We start from the raw sequence: 4123 nt of genomic DNA, 5'->3' as shown, positions 1-4123 counted from the left end.
ATCATTCTTTGAAACAAGTGTTACCAGCTGGGGCCTTTTTAGGTTCCTTCAATGCGGCAACGGCGGCCCGAAGTTGGGTCTTGCATTCCTCTAGCTCCTGTGACAGTTGAGTATTCTTCTCTGTAAGAACCTGCACAATAAATGATCCTTAAATCAGTTGTTTCAACAGCTTCAAGTCTCAGGGGCTACTGATATATATACTCATCAAATTTTCTTACCCGTACATCCTTTACATACCGGTCTGTGGCTCTGGCTAGACCATTTTGAGCTGCACGGATATACGCATCTCCTGAGTTGAAGGCATCAAACGCCTCTTGGGAGAAACAAGCGTCACGGAGTACGGCTCGGCGACGCCTGTGATTCATGGTGCTCGCCACTTCGGAATTCGTAGCAGATATTTAATCCGCATCCTCTGTAGAAGGAGCATCCGGCGTGCGCCTCATTTTAGCTTCCGCCTCTGTGTCCGGCCCTGGAGCCCGACTGGTAGAGACGTGATCGGCGATCTCTCCGGATATAGTCCGGCGAGCGTTCTTCCTTCTAGGAAACACGGGTGTTATTATGTTTCTAAAAGATGACAACCGCGGAGCGAGGCGTTGCATCATACCTCTGGGCCGGCGTCTCCATCCGGACTGCCTTCCTTTTTAGCATGTCCGGCCTCGGAGCTCCTTGTTGGCAAGTCGCCGCGGGCTCGGCATGGCGTCCCGAGGGCCTTCCCTGTAAAACACTGTTTGTGTACGGTAGGTGAAGTGCGTAAAAGGGAATCCATTTCAAAAGTTGGGACTTTGGTCTCGTTTACCTGCGAGGCTGGGAGTAGCCCAGGGTAGTCGGCTATAATGGCCACCATGGCGTCATCGCAGCTCAATTGGTAGAATACCCTGTCAATCAGCTCCATGAATATGTCCGGATCCTCTTTAAGGCCGGGGTCGAGGGACCGTTCAAGATCCTCTGGTTGTGGAGGTGGGCTGTTGATCTCCCTTACAGCCTTACGCAGCTCCTGCGATGAAACGGCAAGATAAAATATTTGTTGTAAAAATGCGGAAGGGGTGGGTATAAAAAGTGGCAGCTTACCCAGCTCGGAGGGTTGTACATGGAAAATCCATCCCGTGGCTTGATGCGGAGGAACTCCTCTTCCTCTCCCTTGTACAAACCGGACAGGATTTTTGCTAAGGCAGCAATTGAGTCCGGCCCCTTACGGCCGCAGCGGGTGGCATCATCTTCGCCGTTGAAGTCCCACATGGGGTGGCCTCGATATTGAAGTGGTTGCACCCCCCGCATAATGCATATTGACATAACCTCGGTTATGGTCAATCCTGATTGAGTCAATACCTTTATCCGTCCCATCAGGTAAAGAACATCTCTATCATCTTCCTCCTGAGGGCTTCGTGGTCGCCAGCTCAGGCGCTTCTCCAAAGGAGCATTATCAAACTCGGGGAGGCCGGTCCGAATAGGATCCGGAAGGGGGACGTCCTCCATATAAAACCCTCTGAAGGCCAGTCTTTAGACGTCTTCTTCGAGGTACCGGATAGGTATCCGGTCCCGGCGATGCGCCATACTTCGGCTCCGCCCACTTGATATATTGATCCCCTCTGTGTACGGGGCACAAGGCAGAACAACTTCTTCCACATTGTGAAATGAGCTTCGCAGCCCAGAAACAGCTCGCGAAGGGCTACGTAGCCAGCGATATGCAGTATGGAGGCAGGGGTGAGGTTGTGCAACTGGAGGCCATAGAACTCCATGAGCCCTCGGAGAAACGGATGGATTGGAAATCCGAGTCCCCTTAATAAATAAGGGACAAGGCATACCCGCTCTCCCTTAGAGGGGTTGGGAAAGCTCTCCGCCTGCTCCCCGCCATTATAGGTGGCGAGCCCGGCTCGAACCAGTACCATATACGCTGGGGGGAGAAATCCCTGGGTCTGTAGCTTCACTAATTGACTGTGCGGGACGGAACACTTCTCCCAATCTCCGGGCTTGGGGCTGCGGGAGCGAGAGGAGGAGCTGCACTGGCCGGCCATGTTGGGATGGATTTTTTCGGGCGCGCTCCGATGAATGCTCGTTGAGAGAGGATGGTGTGGTTTGGATCTGAGAATCCTCGTCTCTTTAATAGATAGTTCATTCATATAGCTAGGGTGGTAAATATAAAAACACCCTGGCTCCTCACATTCGCTTGACATGTGGAAGATGGCCATTATTGGACGCAGAAGCCAAGAAGCGCAACATTTACAAGAAGCCGAACATTATTTAACAGGTACTCAAAGTTTGAAGAAGAACCCGCCTTGCAATGCCGAAGACAATCTGCGCGCCGGACTCATCGTCATTGAAGCCTGGTTCGGGAGCTACTGAGGGAGTCCTGGATTAGGGGTTATCCGGACAGCCGGACTATTTCCTTTGGCCGTGCTGTTGGACTATGAAGATACAAGATTGAAGACTTCGTCCCGTGTCCGGATGGGACTCTCCTTGGCGTGGAAGGCAAGCTTGGCGATACGGATATGTAGATCTCCTTACTTGTAACCGACTCTGTGTAACCCTAACCCCCTCCGGTGTCTATATAAACCGGAGGATTTAGTCCGTAGGACCAAGAACAATCATACCATAGGCTAGCTTCTAGGGTTTAGCCTCTCCGATCTCGTGGTAGATCAACTCTTGTAATACTCATATCATCAAGACCAATCAAGCAGGAGTAGGGTTTTACCTCCATCGAGAGGGCCCGAACCTGGGTAAAAACATCGTGTCCCCCGTCTCCTGTTACCATCCGCCTAGACACACAGTTCGGGACCCCCTACACGAGATCCGCCGGTTTTGACACCGACACCGAGTATATTATAAAACATGTTAAATCTCTAGTTCTCATGCGAGTTCTAAAGGTGACACAACAACGGAGAAAAGTAGTTAGGGGTGAAAATTAATCATATATGGACCGGGTAGTGTTGTTTCCCTTTCCTTTACATATTTTCAAGTGAAGTGCATAATGCAATTAGGGATGAAATCAAATACGAATGTGAAAGTGAATGTGACTGAGATATGGTAAGATGTTTAGTCAATTTAGATTAGATACAAATATCTTACAGTTTTAGCAACACAAACGATAACGATATGTCCTCCATAGATATAATCTTAGTACAGTAATGGTTTATAGGCCTGATAGATATAGAAGAACAATTGACCATCCTTTTAGTTTTCCATGTCGGAGAATTGGGTGTAGAATTAGATTTGTCAAAATTGGCTAGCGTAACTTTATTGATCACTGATATATCCATATCCACACTTGGTTCAATATGCATCATCACACTTATCATAGTTGTCTCAATAAAACAAGTTCGTGTTACCCACTTTTATTTTACCAAAACGCTAAGAAGCACATCATTTGTTTTAGTAAATAACTAGCAAGTTATAATTATGAACTTCTTTTTTTACTCTTCAATCTTCGCAAATAACCTTGCTAAACTTATATTTACCTCCCTCTTGTACTAGGTAACGGTGTGGAGTATAGCCATCATTATTTTTAGTAATGGTGTCTGTGTAACTGAAAGATAGTTATCAAACAATGGGGAACAAAAAATGTCATTTTAGTAATAGAGCCATGAAAACATTGGTTTCTTACAGTAGAACTAGGTATGGGTCATAGGTATGGCCCGCAAAAGAAACTAGGTATTGGTATGATAGATATAGAAGAGCATAAACCACTAATTTAGATTTCACGCTCGATAATTTGGGTGTAGGGTTATAGTAGCATTTGCTAAAACTAGCTAGTGCAACTTTATTTGGTCATAGATATATCCATATCTATGTCCATATCCACAGTTGGTTCAATGTACGTAAACATATTTATAGTACTTGTCTTCGTCATACAAATTCGGATACCCACTTCCATCTTAATTCAAATCCACATGGACGCAAATTTGGTGAATATGGTTCTACCGCATCTCTTATGAAAAGGAAAATAAAAAAAATACTCCTACTGATCCAAACTATTTTTTTTGAAAAAAACTTTCGATCTATTCATCAGTTGTCAATACAAAGAACACTATAAGTAAATTTTACATCCAGGTTCATAGATCACCTAGCGACGACTACAAGCGTCGGAGCGAGCCGAAGGCGCGCCCCCGTCATCACCCCCCCTCCCCCC

The sequence above is a fragment of the Triticum urartu genome, chromosome 3 (assembly GCF_003073215.2).
Source record: "Triticum urartu cultivar G1812 chromosome 3, Tu2.1, whole genome shotgun sequence".
Taxonomy (NCBI): domain Eukaryota; kingdom Viridiplantae; phylum Streptophyta; class Magnoliopsida; order Poales; family Poaceae; genus Triticum; species Triticum urartu.
This window is presented reverse-complemented; position numbering follows the sequence as displayed.